At 34.7% G+C, this 17,191-nt stretch overlaps 1 long non-coding RNA gene and 1 pseudogene across 1 annotated transcript; one reads left to right on the forward strand and one right to left on the reverse strand.

Moving 5' to 3' along the window:
• LOC104748810 lies at positions 1,525–3,067 on the reverse strand (annotated as a pseudogene).
• Positions 9,265–11,253, forward strand: LOC104747576. The gene is made up of 3 exons (XR_002035583.1): positions 9,265–9,444; positions 10,609–10,925; positions 11,036–11,253. It is a non-coding gene; the product is annotated as an uncharacterized LOC104747576 (long non-coding RNA).

Genomic DNA, 17,191 nt, shown 5'->3' on the forward strand with positions numbered 1-17,191 from the left:
CTGTTGCAAATCTCTCTCTGATCCATTTTTTCGTTTTTATATGTAAACCCTACGAAATCAATTTTAATTATCTCTTAATTTCATTTTTTTCTAACTTACGTTTCTTTTTTTTTTTTTTTACATTTACAATTCCGTTTTTATGAAGTAAATGTAACCTTTTTTTTTTTTTTTTGAACTAAAAGAAGTAAATGTAACCTATAGGACCTTTCTTTGAAGTAAAACCAGAATATTAACCCAAAAAAAACAAAATTCCGTTTTATAACATTCTGTTATTTTATTTGTTTTGGACAAATGTTTTTATTACATTCCGTTAAACTGTAATAATAACGGTCGTCAGCAATTGTTTATTTATTTCTTAGTTGAGCTACTTAATAATAGTACACTAGTATCTGAGAACTTTTTAATACTACTAGTTTTCCTAGTATTTGTTATTTGTTAAAGTTATAAAACATTTTGTGAAAATTATAAATATTTAAATCGCGTTCTAAATAATAATTTTGTAGATGTAGCAAACGTCTTTCCATTAGTAGTTAATCAAATACTTAACTGTTTCTACATTAGGACTCGATTTTTGACTATGCGAATTTATTGTGAATGTCGATAACTTTTTTATTAATTTTTTTTTGATGCGATATTCAGGTTAGCAGTATAGGAAAGAAAACACTAAAACCATCGATAAATAGAGCTGTAAAAATAGGTTATCGACATTTATATAAATTTGTCCAATATTGACCATCTTGATTATAGACAAACAGTAATATTATGACCATATCCATTAACGATCATATCCAAATACTTATACTGTAAATTGTTTTTTTTCTTTTTTTCCCAAAAAATTCCTTTTATATCTGATATCAAAGTTACATCATCATCCATCAATGGAGAAACTATTTTGGAGAGCCAAAGTTATTACAGCAAAATTGAGAACAAACTTCTTTTAACTTACAACGTAACCACTATAATTAGTTGGAAGATAGTGAAGTAAGCCCATCACCATCACTTCTCAATAACACCTCCCATACAATGAAGATCATTGTACCTAGTCTTAAAGCATACATCATAACCAAGAGTAATGATAGATTCTTACACACCACCTCCGCATCTGCAAAATGATTTCATCCAAAGGTCTTCATGAATTTCTTCCATGACCTTTATCCTTGAACAAAAAAACCATAACCAAGGTACACCAATAGATGTAATAAGCATCCACAGTCTTAATCTAAAGAGAAGAGATTATTATTTAAGCAAACTAAAAACCTTAAACCAAAAGTAAAATCTCAGAGATAAGTGTTTGCTAATTCTCTGAGATTATTGACTTGTTTTTAAATTTCATGGAGGTTCATGATCAACCGGATAGAACCTCACTCCTGGATCCTTTCTGCATTGGCTAATGTTTCTTGCAAGCTCCATTTGTATTTGCTTCCCTTTCTTGCGCTTAGAACTCTCACCAATTTCACATTTTCCTAATGCTCTCCTTCCTTTAGCTATTTTAGAATCAGATAAGACTTTTAAAGAGGCTATGCTTTAGGAAGGACACCTTTGAAGATGGTTAACAGCTAGAAATTCTTCCAGATTAGGCCCAGGATTAGTAGGTATCAGTGGTTGTGAGATGGGAGAGTAAGAGGATAACTCAGAACTTTGATCAGAATGATTTTCTTCAGGAGCGTTGGGATGGTTGGAACCCTCTCTCTCTTCAGGAGCTGCTGGAACCTCTAAACATTCCTCATGAAAGATCAGGGGAGCATGATACGGGTAATGATTAGAGTCATTATTGATGCGGCAACAATTGGTACATATCCTTATGAGTTTCTCATACTCAAAACCAATCATTGCCCCATCTCTTAATTCAAATCTGACTCTTCTGAAAAACCAAAGTCGGTCTGTGATTCCAATTCTTATCTTAATTCTGATAAAAGCAATTTGTGTAGATGTTTCTTCATTGAAATCCAGTTCAACAACCTCACCAAGTGTATTATTAGCAATGAACCTAACAATTGTTTCAGAAACATAAGGTAAGGGTATACCTCTGACTTGGACCCAAAAATCAATAAAGGTGAGGAAATCATCTTCAGGAAAGTCTTCCCACCTTTGCAGAGCAACAAACTGAAGATGTATTGGTCTGTTTGAAGTAGTGTCTGTGTGATACAAGAAGTGATACATGATTGCTGTTGTTTTATGTGACTGAGAAGTTTCTAGAAGGTTTGAGAAGACAATATTGAAATGACGGTTTGAGGATAAATTGAAGAGGAAAACTACTATTTCTTTGGTTGATTAAATTGGAGTTTTGCAAGGAAAAGGAAAATAGCAAAAAGGAAAAAGTATTTTTCTTATGAGAAGACTAAAGAGCTTAGAGAGCTTTCTGTTGGTGTGCGGTTTAGTTTAGCGGTTTGGTGCTTGTGTGATCAAGCTTCTTTGTTCGTCGGTGTGGCATATGTGTAAAGGTTGCTCAAAAGAGTTGAAGATCTGAAGTCTAGGCTCAGGGAGAGTTTAGCCCAAGGTTAGGTTATCTTGGTTTAAATCTAGGCTTGGTGTTAGTCTAGTTAAGGCTAGAGAATTATCTTTAAGATTTCATGTTATAGAACAGAGCGGTGATTTAAGAGGATTGTGCTTAATTTACGCGTTTGCAAATAGGTTGTATTTGCTTTCTTGTTCTAGTGGAATTGAAATGTGGACGTGGTCCCGGGGAGTAGGAAAAATTGAACCTCGTTAACAAAGTTCTTGTGTTATTTATTTTCTGCACTATATTTACGCCTCATCCACATATACACAAACCAGTTATTAAACAACCAAGGTCCCCTTCTGAGTACTGCTGATAATTCAAACTCCGAACGGAACTGAAACTGGACAAATACACACGCCCATGAACCCTAGCAGATACACCCCAAGAGTTACGCAAAGCAAGGATCACACGCATAAGCTCTTGATCGTTGGTATTAAGAGGACGCCCAATCAAACTAACCCAATTTCTAGCTAGAACTCCAGCATATGCTACATGGGGAATAAACAGTTCTGGATCGTCTCGGCCCAGAACCATATATTGCAAATTATTCGACAGTTCGTCAGCCATAAGAAAAGGTAGAAAAGGGAAGGAAAGTTACACTAAAAGAAAAACAAAGGAGGGTAATATATAGGAGTAAATAAGTAAAAGGAATATCTTAGTGTAATACTAGAAATTATTTGATAAGATTAAAAATGTCAATGAAGATAAAAAGGAGAGCAAACCAAAGAAAAAATGATTATATAGATATAATCACCGCTTAAAAACCCAAAAGTCTTCTCTTTTTGTTTTTTCCGAGAAGTTTCAAGAACACACATTCTATTCTAACTATGAACGACAATAATTAATGGGGTAACTTTTTTTTGTGTTCTTAGATTATATATATAGTGAAAATAATCTAAAATCAGTAGTTAAGATCATATGTTAAAAAAATGGGAGAACTAATTTTAATGTTCTTAGAATAAAGATATAATATTTATAAACATTTTACAAATTATAAAAACTTTTAAAATAACATTTAAATTGCAAACTTATAAACTTGTACTATAATTCAAAATACAATACCAAATTTTTATTAAACAAAAAAACATTGTAAATAAAATGTTAAAAAAACAAACAAACATACAACTCTTGTTGTTGTTGTTGTTGAGCCTTGAGGAGGAGCAGTTGAATTCATATTCGTGTTTGTACTGCTTGCTGAGATATCGGTCTCGGTTGAGGCATATTGCAGCGCGGGAAATGCGAAGGAGGACCTGAAGGAATTGGAGCTTCCGCTGTTGTGACTAAGGGTCAAGGAGGAGCAGCTGAATTCATAGTCATGTCCGTTTGTACTGCTTGCTGCTGCTGCGTTGGATGTTGGGAGCGGAAGTGAACACTTGTAAGCGTTCACCAAGAGACTGTTCATGGCTATCAAACTCCTAAAGGCTCCACTCGTACTCACTGCGTGCTTCAGCCATCTTTCTCTCGAGTTCAGCCTTCAACTCTAATGTCTGTTTACAAACAACAAGACAGTGAGCAGAGAAGACAGAAAACTGAATAAAGATTAGATTTTACCGAGAATAAACTAAACAACAACAAACTAACCGTTTCTTCAAAGTTTTTCCTTAAGGTCCCTTGCTCTTTGTTCAACTTCTCCAGTTCGTAGTCACATATGTCACTGCACGAAGGGAAATGTAACCGAGGAATCTGTCCCATAGGATTGTTGGGAAGAGATGTATCCGCTGATGCATTGACTGTTGATCCACTATATGAGATGTTAGGAGGCTGAACACCTGCTTCATGGACATCCTCAAACTAGTTAACTACATAACAATCAATAAACGCACCAAAGCCTTTACATTCTAGTAAACACCAACTATTTAGTTAAAACATTTTTAATCACTATCTCTAGCAAGATCATGACCTAAAGAAGCTGAGATTCTTCCACAACATAACATAATCCTATAGTTTTCGCTTAACCCACATTCAGTTTCAAACCAATGATTCTTACTTAGCTACGATTTTTTTGATTGATAACTAAAGATCGAAACCCTAATCCCCAAATAATCTCGTTTCCAGATACAGAAGCATCATCCTACTTAACCAAATTATCATCCAATCCAAATTTCAAACCCTAATTCCCAAATCCTCTTGTTTCACCAAATTGAAACCAAATCACCGACCTTCACCAACGGATCCATCGCCCAAACCACCTCCACCTGCAGCACACACATACACAAAGTACACTCCAATCAAAGTCTACTTCCCCAAATTTTACAACAAACTATCTCAAAAGAACCATCGTTGAATTTTTTAGTTACCTTTTTGGAATCGATGGAGATACCAAAAGAAGGCTCGTGACTACCAGCAATGGCTGCTTCTGCTGACTCCACGGTGCGGTACGAAACGGATCCAAACCCTTCTTTGTCAATTCGGATCCGGGAGATTGAACCGTAGATCTCGAATCGTGATTTCAGCTGGAGAGGTTGTTGGAGAGAAAGAGGAACAGAAGGTGAAATGAAAAATGAAAAAATTTCTTTCTTTCCAAAAAATCTCAACCAATGAGGTACTGCCACGTTCAATTAGAACTAGCTTTAAATCAGTTCTAATTGAAGAACAAAAAAAATGTTCTTAGACCACTGTTCAATTTATTTATGATTTAATTGGGCTAAGAACACACAATAGTTCTGCCGTTAATGATGGCCTGAACGACAAAACCAAAACTATAGATATAATAAAGATGTATAGATATATAAACGAAAACCCAAAAAAGACTGGTCAATGAAACAGTAAGAGATGGCTAGTTCAAATAGACCTTTCAGCCATATGGGGAATCCACGAGCAACATATGAAGACAGTCTCAGATCCACAGTAACACTTTTTGCAATCAGAAAGGCACCAGTGTTATAATTGGTTGGTTCAAAAAGAAGAAACCAGTTTGGTTTATCTTTACCATGAAGAATAAGAGGAGCAATGTAACTTATAATTGCTGGCCAATGACTAGGATTGTGCATAGCCTGGATAATTTCCAAAGTAGATGCTCCAAAAGTCATATTCTCCAAATACAAACTTACCATACTTTCCAAAGCCCATTCTCAACTCTTTATTTTAGCTTTAACACCTCTAGGGATGTTAAAAGTGGGTTAAAACCCGATGGGTACCCGAAATCCATAAATAATGTAGAGTTTTCAGACCTATTTTTCAATCAGAAAAAGTAGGTAAAAACGGGCGGGTACCCAAAACATTATAGTCTTACACGGTTTACCCTATAAGACTATGAGTACCCATCGGATTTTTTTTTCTTTCTAAAACCTTTTTATTAAAACGACACTGTTTTATTCATAATAGCCCTAGTCTAATTGCTTTCACTTGATTCCAACATCAAATCAGTTGTGTACTTGTGTTCTTCGTTGTTTCATCTTCGGATGGAGCTTCTATGGGTGATTTGCGGTGGATGCTTCTCTTAATTGATGAATTGGGTGGTTTGTTCGTGGATTTCTCGTGAGTCGTGACCCTCTCTTTGTTAACACCTCTCATGTACTACTCCTCTTTGATTTTTCATTTTTTAGGTTGGTTTTAAATTACAGCCTTTGATTTTGGGTGGAATCAAGTTTCAATTTTGATTTAGAGTTTTGAATTGTGAATTTTGATTTGTTATGTGGTTTTTTTTTCCTTCTTATTTCTCTATTTGACAGCCATAGTATAATGAGATATAGATATTAGACTTTAGTTCAAATTAAGATTGTTTATTGTGTTCAATATTGAGCGCTTTTTTGAAGAACTTGCTTTTAGTTTTTGCTTAATCTAATTAGAGATTATAAATTTTTGAAAATTGTCACCAATATAATAAAATACACAAAATATATAATATAAATCACATTTGTTTTTGGACAAAAAGCTATAGACACAAAAATACATAATGTAAAATATAATACATCAGATAAAACAAAAAAAATCGGGTATCCACAGATTTACCCACAAGACATAAAATCCGTTCGGATTTACCCACAAGACTTAAAACCTGTTGAGATTTTTAAAATTCGGATTTTCTTTGGATGGGTATTTTTGGGCTGGGATGAGTTTTTTCACCCACAACAACATCCCTAAATGCCCCAAATCATATTCCATCATAGTTTTGGAATTTGATTCTGTTCTTTTTTTAATCAAAATCATTTCATTATTTATTACAAATTATAACGGAATATGATTCACTGAAAAAATTGTAAGAAAGTGATGTTAGTGGAATTTTTAAAATCAAAGAATTCTTTCACAGAATCATATTCCATTATAATTACTAGGCAACTTGTTTATTTATGGATAGATACCAAACAAATTTGGAACTCCATGCGACTCGCTCCTTGTTTTTTTATAGATGATTTGCCGAACAAGAATGAAGAGTAAGAAAATAGCAATCATGTAAAATATTGTCATCAAATGGTGTTTTGAATTTTTATTTTCCTATTTTGTTCCTAACACATAGACCTTTTAATCTGAATACTTCGGAAGCTGCCATGGCTGTCGCATCCCTCCTTTGTTCTCACATCACTACTATATCCAGAAAATTTTCTGACACAACCTTTGCTGTTGACACCTCCTATCTTATTTTTTCTGCCTACATCTTCTTTACCATGCGGCTAGGTTTTGCTTTGTTTAAGCACTGGTTCAGTTCAAGCAAAAAATGCCATGAACACCTTGTTTACAAGTATCATTGATGCTCCTCAGGTGCCATCTCATACTATCTGTTTTTGTTTGCTCTTGCCTTTGGTACAACTTCTAACGGTTTCATTGGTGTAAGTCAAAACTTCTTTGGCTTAAGCTCTTTTCCAGAAGACTCACGCTGTGACTACGGATTTTTGTTTTCCAATGGACCTTCGCCTTCACAGTCTCTGGTATAACAAATGGATCTATGGCAGAGCGCACAAAGTATGCTGGTTACCTTCTATACTCCCCTTTTCTTATTGGTCTTGTCTATCCAACAATCTCCCATTGGTTCTAGTCAAATGATGAATGGGCTAGTCCAATACGGTCTGATAAGAAACCATTGTTGCTATAACATCGTAGAACCTTGGGCCGCAATCCTTTGTGGTTTTGTGGCGTCTTGAACTCTGATCGGACTCGAGGTGCTGGCTAAAAAACATAGATACGTACGATGATCCACTGCTGGCTGCACAGCTACATGGCGGCTGCGATGGCACCTGAGGCAGCAATAGCATCATTGCATCAATGATACTTGTTAACAAGGTGTTCATGGCGTTTTTTGCTGGTACAGAACCAGTTCTTAGCATAGCCTAGCTGCATGGTAAAGACGATGTGGGCGAGAAAATAAGATAGGAGGTGTCAACACTCAACATCAAAGGTTGTGAAAGAAAATTTTCTGGAGATAGTAGAGATGTGAGAACAGAGGAGGGATGCGGCAGCCATGGCAGGTGCCGAAGTATTCAGGTTAGAGGTCTATGTGTCAGTGGTAAAAGACAGGGCGTTGGCTAGATCAGATCACCAATCGAGCAGGCGGTGGTCATAGCACACAATAGATAAGAAATATTAATGTGTTTGTGAAATGAGTCTAAATTAGGTATATATATATAGTGATACTTGACGGAATCGGAATACTTATAAAGTGGCTTTTGCCCAACATATGCTGAGCACGCTTTATAACAAAAAAAAAAATATACAAAATACTCTTGAGATAAAATAATTCGTGAATATCAACACAAAATTATAATTATTTCTATTTTTGTTTTTCTTAAAATGATCCACGCAATCGTACGTCGTCAGTTAAACACGTCAGTAAGGTTCTGTTTTAGCGGTTTACGAGCCATGAGTACTACTAGTCCTATCCGAGAAGATGCTTTATCTTTTACTAGTATTAGCATGTGCTTTGCATGGGACAAAACAACATCAATAATATGTTTTGTTTATGTATAATCCATGCACCTATTACACCCTACCAATATCACAAAATACTGTTTATTTAGTTTTATTTTATCGAAATATATTGGTTGAATGTATTCAAAATTGTTCTGTACTCTAAAAGAAACAATCCCTAATTTAACCAAAATTGTGATATATTAGTGTCAAAATTGAGGAAACTTTCATTGCATTTTATAAATAGCCAAAGATTTTCCATAAATACAGAGAAAGAAAGAAAAAGAATAGATGAGATGAGAAAGAATAGATGAGAATGAATGAAGCCACTTTTTGAACAAAGGAAAGAGAAAGAATGAAGCCACTTTATTCTCCAACTTTAAAACAATAACAATCGTAGAAAAATGTTTTGTATCAAAACTCTTAAAAAATTTGAGCATATTAGATGGTTTCACATTTGATTTTTTCGCACGCTAGGCCGTGGAAGAAATGCCACCCATTTCTCAGATTGCTTTTTATTCTTCTTCTTTTGAATTGGAAGCCCCAAAACATTTGTTGTTGCGTTGCTTCACTATATAATATTCTCGCAAACTCTTGTGGTCAATTTGTCGAGCAGCTGGTTGTAAGAAAATAGTTATTGTATGTGGTCTTTTAGTTAATAGGTTATTTAATTAGCTTTGTTATATTTTGTTTTAATAATTTGGGAATCAAAAATGACAAGTGTTAAGCTATATGACATGTTTATGCTTATAAAAGGACAAGTATAAAGTTGCATGTTGTGTTTGAAGCAATGCTAGACACTTGTCCTCATCTTTATCACCAATATCTTCATCTCTATTATGATAGATGGTTGAGATTAAATTAGAAGACAAAATCCTTATGAGGAGTAAGGTCCTCTTCTCCCTTATAAATAGATGGTTTACTTCATCACAAATCATCACAAGAACAAAACAACACCTAAAGAAAGAGTTTATAGGAAAGGGGAGAGAAACCTTATTTTCCACCTAAAGATCATCTACTAGTTCCTTTCAAATCTTCAAGCCATTAAAGAAGAAAGCTTCAAGAAACTATTCATAAGAGCATCATTTCTATAATCATTGGAGGTATTACTTTAATCCTTTTTATGATTATATTATATGATTAATATAGATGTTTAAGATCTTGGGGTTCATGTTAAAGTATGTTTAACATGTGATATCAAAGCTTATGGTTATGAACATCTAACTAATCCATTAAAAATAATAGATTTACGGTTTAAGAAACTGGAAATTAAAGCTTTAAGTTATGATGTTTGTACACTTGAATTTTTGTTTATTTAAGCTTCAAGTTACAATATTTGTTCAAATTAAAAAAAAAAAAAAATAATAATAATAATAATAATAATAATAAGTGATAAAAGATTGGTTTCTCTTAATGTGCATAATAAGAAATTGATATCACCGTAATGGTTTTATCTTATAATGATTTACACATAGAAAACCAAAATATTTAAATTTCGATATGTTTATGTATTAATTAGCTACCCACAGATAGGCTATTGACATAAAACATGATCAATAATTTATTAAAATGTTTGTATGTGAGTTAATTAAGTATATTCACAAATAACTTAATTAATCTGATACATCATTCGAGAAAAGTCTTTGAAAGCTACGACCTTAGGATATATTATAATGACGACCTATAGAAGCAGTATAATTTGAAGTCATACGCATTCAATAATTTTGTTAATGTGTTGTTTAAATTTTGAACCTCACTTAAAGCATCATTTCCTGCTAGTTTGCCATCTATGATCTCTATTGTTCCGATCTTCATTGGAACCAACTTCTCAGAATGGAAAGAGAAAGTTAAGTTCACATTAGGAGTACTAGATATGGATTTGGCACTTCGTGAAGAAGAGTCAGATCCCTTAACTATAATTAGTATTGAGGAAGAAAATGATCTCCATAAAGCTTGAGAGAAAGTGAACAGATTAAGCATGATGTTTTTTAAAAATGACAATAGCTAGCAATATTAATACTTCCCTTCCAGATGCAGATAAAGCTAAAACTTATCTAGCAGCTATACAAGAACGATTTAAGACTGTAGACAAATCCCTTACAGGGAAACTTTTTGCAGATCTTACAACCATTAAGTATGATGGGACAAGGTCTATGCATGAACATTGCATTGAAATGACCAACCTTGCGGCTAAACTAAAGAATTTAGGAATGAGTGTGGACGATTCATTTCTTGTCCAATTTATCCTAAATTCACTACCTCCTCAGTATGGACCATTTCAGATCAAATATAATGCAATTCATGAAAGGTGGACATCTAATGAATTGGCTAATTAACTAGTCCAAGAGGAGGCTAGACTTGGTCGTGAAGGCATTAAAGTTTCCCATTATGTTCAAGGAGATGGACCTAAAGTTGGGAAAAGGCATAAAAAGATCCATCAAAGAGCACTACCTACAATTGAATGAATCCGATCAAGTTAATCCGAAGAAAAAAGCAAAGAAAGATTACAGGTGCAACTTTTGTGAAAAGGTTGGACATTTTTAGAAAGATTGCGCTAAAAGAAGAGAATGGTTCGAAAAGAAAGGTAATCATATGGGTTTTGTAAGCTTTTTCGAATCTAATCTTACTCATGTTTCTTCCAAAACTTCGTGGATTGATGGCGGTGCTAATGTACATGTAATGAATTTCGTATAGGGATTCCTTACGATCTAGACCATAAATTCAAGTGAAAACTACTTACTAATGGGAAATCGAGACAAGGCACCAGCGAAGCTATTGGCACCTATCTTCTCATTTTAGATGGTGGATTTTGTCTAGATTTATATCAAACTCTTTATGTTCAATCTATTTTCCGTAATTTAGTTTCTGTAAGCAATTGGTGACAGCTTGTCCTGTGGGAAGGTTGTTAAAGGGTGGGGACCAGGGTTCGAGGAACGCCTGGCGCACCAATAACCTACTGGTGGATTTGGATGAATAGTTCCATTTCCACGGTGAGGGGTTAGGATCGATGCCCTGCAGGGCCAGCTTCGGGCCTATGGGGGCAAGCTAGCGGTGGGCTAGTGGGGTCAACGGGATGGTTTGTCACAACCAACAAGTTCGTGTAATTCCTTACACGAATCATCTTCTTCAACCTTGTTTCTCCTGATCTTAGAAACACTTATGAAGACCTTTACTTGATTCTCCTTGTTTCTCACAACAGCTCCACCTAGAACCAGAACTTCTGATTCACCCATAGGTAACACCTGAATTTCTTGTGAAACTTTGGTCTTGAAACCTTTAGAATAATAAAGCTTGAGAAATCAACCTCTCAGAACACGATTACAACAATCACACAACCTCTTCCATGGTTTCTGAGAAACGCCATAGACCTCTTATTATGATTGTATATCATATGTATCCGTCTGCAACCTGATTCACTTGGCCGACCTTTGATTCCTCTCATGTGCACCGAGCTTGAACAAAAATTCCTTGAATCCCATGCAGAACACATGAATCATACATGCTTCAATCCTGAAACAATCCCTGATTCATCATGTAAACAATCTCAACTCAATGCATTACTCCTGAGATTGAGTTTACATCCCATCTGTTTAACCAACTGACTCTTGAACCCAGCTTGTACGATCTGACAGTACAAACTCTTGTTCAACCTCATGTTAAAACGGATGTCCAACCAGCAGCTTCTGAAACTCTGCTAGTTTTCCAGTAACAGCCTTTAGTGCTTCAATCTAGAATCCTTGAAGCCACATCTGCTGTAACATAACCCTGCAATAGTTCTTCACAATTGCAGATCTTACCAAGAAGAAACTTGGTACCAATATCATACCTTTTCTCACCATCCATCAATACCACCTTGACATGTCTTCACCATTGATGAACCCTCACTTAACCTCCATGTAAGTGACCTTCCTGAGAAATTTAATGATGTTGCTAGACCCACTAGTCTTGTCTATTATAACATGCATCTTTAACCAACAGAGATCTACTTGAATCTTCCCCTTATACTCACGTGCTTCCTTATTAAGTGTCAACAAAACACTTAAACTTCCTGCAAGTGAAAACCTTCAAAAGATTCATCCACCAAATCATCTCTGTAGATGCAAACAGGCGAACCAAAACTTTACAGATTCTGATTCCCTTCTCAATGCAAAACCTAACCCCAGTCACCTTGCGCCAGCCTTGTAGATTCTTACACTTACTTGCAAATTCTTGCACAATCCTGCAACGTCTACAAAAGTCTTTTAGAGATTTTAAGTCACCTTGTAGAGCAAACTCCACCTTGACAAAGAAAATCTCACTGACTGCAACTTCGACTCTGGGTACTCTTCTCCATTCCCATTCACTGTAAACCTACCCAGATTGTAATCTTTTCAAATCTCTGACAACCTGATCCATTCATGAGACTTAACCATTCACCCAACACCTCTCAAATCTGATCACTTCAACACAAATTGTATGGTCATTTTCATACTTATCTGGATTTTGGACATAACCTGTTGACCTAACAACCCTCTTACACACATATTCACTTTAAGGCGTCCCTTAATAAATATATGACTCATGTAGTTGTACCTTCAACCAAATCCTGAACACCACCACACAAACGTTCAACAACCAGACCAAACAAGATACCATCTTGACTTTCCAATAGTTGAAGACGTCTACATCCTTGTGTTCTCCCAATGTCTAGATTCCTTAAACTAAGCAGCTTTGAGTATTCAGAAGCTTCAAAACAGAACATCACATGTATCTTGTGACCGTAGCAGAAATTGAGCTCCTGTTTTGATAAGTTTGAGCCTTTTGGATGATCCTTTGATTCACCTTTCACAGCCATGAACCAGAATCAAACACTGCATATAACTCCACCTTAAACCAACCCCATAATTGATTTAACCTTCGATCAAGAACACCTTCAAGATCATGAGTCTTCTGCAAAAATCACTAGATCTTTCTTGTATGCTTACAGCGTCAGACCTGATCTATGAAATCCTGAGCCTGAGCTCTGATACCACTTGTTGAGAATCGCAGACCCCAATTCACCTTTGTAGTGAACCGCATTCCGCGACTCTGCCCCTACTCCTCGTCTACTTCACAGATCAATCTGCATAACATAAACATAACACAGAGATTTAATGAGTTCCCCTCATGCAGAGAGTACATCTTGTGTGGGAACCTTCTCCCACAAACATCCACTATCAATCAACCAAGGTTTACACACAGTGTTTTCATATACAAGCTTAGAGAACTACTAACTACAAAGAAACCTAAAGAAGAAAACACATAATAGATCTAGTTTTTTTTTTTCCCATTTCTTTGTCTCTAGTTCAGCTCTCCCCTCCATGTATAACCCTGAAACACCTCCAGAACCCCAAAGAAGCAGCTCAACCTTCGTTTCTCATCAGAGTGTCCTGAAGATACCTTAAACCTAGACAAGGTTATGTCCGGCTCTCAGCCCTTCTACCCCAGCCGAGCTTATGCTCCTTTATCACGGTTTTGCGCACAGCTTCAAGCTCCATGTATGATGCTCTGCGCATGCTCTCTGCACTGCGTCCTGCATCTCTGCATTTGCCCTGCAGGGCGCTATGCCCTACAGCCGCCACCAAGGTACCACCAGCTTCTTCTAATGCCTGCGTGCATTCGGCTTCTTACAGTTTATCTGTTTCTTCAACCCTAGCTTCTCTTATATAGTGAAACTCTAGAGCTTATGTCGGTTGACTCCTGCAAGCCACACAACATAGATCTTGTATGGGCTACACATCAATATAGGTCCAGTTCATGATTCAGACCAAATAAGCCCATATAAAGCAAACATTTACAACACCTACGTACATAAGTGTATGTATACTTCTGTAACCTTGCAACCTTAATATATGAAGAGCTTACCTTGACATATCGCTGTATTATATATATTAAGAATGTTGGGTGAATTGTTGGTAATCGAAGTGGCTCTCACCAAGGGTCGGAACCCTTACTTAATCTCTAGCTAGAGTATTGCTTAAGCATATTGGTTTAGTACCAGTCCTTCTCAACTTTTGTTGCAGAAATCGTGAAGTTGCATTTTTATATAAGGGTTACTCTTTTTCTCTAGATAGAGTAAGCCTAACACACGATTCAAAGACCATGTCATGGTCTTTTATTTTCTTGTTCTTTTAATTTCAAGTTTTACAAATTCTGTAAGTATGGTGATGCTCTGTCCCTAGTTTTGTAGTAGCAGAAATTTAAATTAAGAATGATTTTTTTTTTTTTTTAAAAAAGAGAGGTAATTAGGACTACCTCAATTCGGCTATCACCAAGAAGCATGATTTTCTCTGTGATAGACTTCCCCTACAAGAAATAAATTACCCAACTAAGGATCTTCACTTCCGGGAGCGTTCGGTAAAGCCAGAGTCGAAACATTCATATCTTCGACCCCCGTCGTCATCCCATGGAGGTGGAGAAAAGGTCTGGCTTTTTTTGCCTACTCCATTCGGGGGTACCAATATGGTTACTCGAACCCTAGTGAAATTCCAATATCATTGCTGAGTCACCACCACTTTGATGGTCGAGCATTGGTGGCCTAATGTCTATTTGATAACTACTTAATGTTATAAACACACGAATGTTTAAATATGTTGCAATCTCTATTAAAATTTAGAAACTCTTTTTAGTATTAGTAAAATCTATACTATTAAAAGGGAAACACTATTTCAAGGCAAAAATGAAACATGAGAATATATGACATAAAATAACCCTAAATAAATTAAAAAGCATACAATAGGAGAGGGATATTAAAGTAAATTTTATGGTAAAAATGAGAGGATTCTATTGTGAGCCGGATTGATTCTGTTTGGATCATGTATTAAGTGTAGGGAGCTGTTTTTCATAGTCCCATATCCAAACAGAATCGAAACAAGCATCTGTAATAATTGTACAACTTCTAAAATATGGATGTTGTGAAACAATCAAGTTATAATTGATTTTTTCTTACGATTTTTTTTGAATAGTAATAGTTTTTTATGTTAGTACTTATATATACATTAATTATAATAGTGTACTTTTGCTGCATGATTTTTTGTTTTTTTGTTTTTTAAAAACAATCTATGATTATATTGTTACACGTAGCCTATTGGTATTAAATCATATTAGTGTGATTGATTTCTTCTTTATATTTTCTCAAATCATAATGAATTTTACAGTGAACTACTCGGTTGTTATTTATCTATGTGGCAAGAATTACATAGAATTGGAAGAGGCGAAACAAATATATATTTTCAGAGCTAACATGGATTTGCATGTCTCGATGATGTTCACAGTGTTGAAGATGACTTCCCCCCTCCCCGATCAAGCTTTCTTCTTTGTATCTTAATGGGCATCATTAATACCTCAAATTACATTGTGTTCGGTTCTATTTTATGGGTGATTTTGCAGTTATTCGACTAAATCTTCATATATCCAATTAGAGTTTTTGTAATTTTTTATACTTTCAAATTTAATTTAGCATACTCAGCAATTCTATTGTTATTTATTTTAGTCAAATTATTTGATTAAAGATCATAAAATTTGGATTACTAAATTGACTTTCAGAACTTCAATGTTATAGGATTTCTGACCCTTTTATACTTATTTTCTTCTTTGAGTTTAATTTTAGTTTTTCTTTTTGGTTGGTGTATATAAAAATATTAACGATATTTTCATAAAACCCGTATAAACATGTTTGACTAATTTTCATACAAATTTTTAATATAAGGATAAAAGAGATAGAAGAGAATAGAACATCGCATGTGTTTAATATTTTTTTAAAATAATTGGGATGATTGCAATCTTTCAACCTCAATCATTTGTATATATGATAACTTAATTAAGATATACATACGTTTGTTTCAAACGTATGTTACTACTTACCTATAACATATACATGCATAAATGTGCGGGTCTAAGAACATGTATAACTAAAATAAAACAACAGTATTTTTAATATGTTCTTTTTCTTCAGCTTAGCTTGCGGAAGCATGTACTAAATCCAGTTAACTGAATGCGATTGTGTGCTAAATTTTGTTTCATTTTGTTTCGAATCAAACAATTACGTGATTGTGTGCTAAATTTTGGGAACATGATTCTGAGGAAATGATAAGAGAATAATGGGATGGAAACGGGATGAAAAGAGACGAACAAGATGAGAATATATTTTTTCAAAAAATAAAGTCCAGGGTCATGTTAGAATTAAAATGAATTAATGCTTCCAATATATTATGTAGCATATTTTCAGTTTACATAACATAAAAATGTTCAATATAAAAAATAAAAAACATTAAACCATGTTCTATAATAGTTAAAAATAAAAATAAAAACAAAGAAATGTAATCCAATATAAATTGACCATATATCAAAGAATAAGAATAAATAGGTCAACTAATTTTCTAATATTTTAATCATATGATATGATATATAAATATATTATGAATTATATTTGTGTTTGTCTCAAACGAGACTTCAAGAACTTATGTTTTCGTTCCGTCCCGTTTCTATTTTAGGAATATAAAATTTTTCCCATATCGGAAATGTATCATATTGCAACAGGCCATTACAAATGGGTATAAGATAAAATGGAACACAAAAGAACAAAACATGAATTACGCTCGCTCCTAAATTTTTTTATTTGTTTCTAACAAGTTTTAATCAGATTTTAATCAGGTAAGGAACACATAATCTGGAAAATAAAATTATTAGCTAAACTATTCCTGATAAAATACAGGACAAGAATTATGGGTAATACAAATTTAAGCAGGATATATACGGATCAGACATAATTTTTAGTCATGTGGATTACGTGGAACAGATTTTCCATTGGTCATAATGCTTTTATCCATTGCA

This window comes from Camelina sativa, chromosome 15, assembly GCF_000633955.1.
Source record: "Camelina sativa cultivar DH55 chromosome 15, Cs, whole genome shotgun sequence".
In the NCBI taxonomy this organism is placed as follows: domain Eukaryota; kingdom Viridiplantae; phylum Streptophyta; class Magnoliopsida; order Brassicales; family Brassicaceae; genus Camelina; species Camelina sativa.